This window comes from Arvicola amphibius, chromosome 5 (assembly GCF_903992535.2).
Source record: "Arvicola amphibius chromosome 5, mArvAmp1.2, whole genome shotgun sequence".
NCBI classification, from domain to species: Eukaryota; Metazoa; Chordata; class Mammalia; order Rodentia; family Cricetidae; genus Arvicola; species Arvicola amphibius.
Genome location: NC_052051.1, coordinates 4,027,016 through 4,028,378, shown reverse-complemented (window position 1 = coordinate 4,028,378; position 1,363 = coordinate 4,027,016).

Here is a 1,363-nt window from a genome sequence, read left to right as displayed (position 1 = left end):
CAGTCTGCTACCAATGCTTCTTGCTTCCTGCAGCGAACCTCACCCTCGCTCTCCCTGTCTGCCAACTGCCTTCCAGGAAAGAGCCATTGTGCTTACTTACACAGTTCAAATTTCCTCTTTAGGGACAAGGAGGGAATTGGCCGGGGGGTGGGGGGTGTGGAAGAAAGACCAGCCCAAAGAGCCCCCACTTTCCAGTACACCCCTACCCCAAGAATGCCCAAGTCCAAAAGACCCCAGCTTCCCTAATGGGAAAAATGATCCCAGATGTGCCCCGGGGGCCAGATGCCTGCAGCTCCAGTTTCATGGGGAATTGTTTGGGAGGTATGTTAAGTCTGAAAGCTACTTACTAGCTTTTGACATGACTCCTCTTGGAGAGTAAGTGGACACCAGGCTGGCTCTTTACAAAAGTAAACACACGGCCATCTCCTAGAAGACGCAGGACACCCATGTGGCCGGAGCAGCCCTGCCCTGCAGCCTGCCAGGCCTGCCCTAGTTAGAGGGTGCAAGGCCTCTGTCTGCTCGAGACCCGAGTCCTAGCTGTGCTGTAGTCTGTAAACTTGCAGTTTGTGGGATTTAGAAACGTCTAGCTCTGCTTGATTCTCACCAAAAGAGTGAATCTCAAAAGCGGGAAGAAAAGGAAGACAAGTGACCTCGACATTTGTGAGACAAACAAGAGAAAACACATTCTTGATGGTTTTGAACTCTGGGGCACACAGCAAAGAGCCGTGGGTTCTGCAGGCTGGCCTCGTATCAGAGCTCCCAAGCCTGCCTCGCAGGGAGCTGCCCTGAGGAGAGTCCAGCTCAAGGCTATTAGGCTAAATATCTGCTTTCATGAATAAATGTGGATCTTTAGGGAGTGACTGCAAAATAAGATGGAAACACAAACTCTTTGTACATTATGTAAATTCCTGTTTATCTATATAATTGGCAACAACTGGGAATTGTAACGCCTGATGGTTCAAAATCTTTTAGTTGAGTTCTTTCTGCTGTGCTCATGGAGAGAGTGTGTGCTGGGGAGTGGATCGTGAGTTCACATGTAAACTCGGCTATGCGGACCCAGCTGGGGACAGTCTGCCCACCTCCCCACCAGGCTTCACAGCAATGAGGACCTATCTTTGGGCATGTGCCAAGGGTACCATGCGGAGACACTTTAGCTGGTGTGTGAAGTAGGGCCTTAACCAGATGTTGAACTTCGGAGGAGCGCCTCCTAAGTTATTCCAGGTGTGATTGTGCCCGTCTATTGGGGAGGGGAGGGGAGGGTGAGAATGATGGTTTGCTGGGGGGGGGTGTACAGTTTAGAGAAGTAATTATTTATTGAGGAACTGTTTTCTACTTAACTCCTTTATGGGATCTCTTAAAAGCA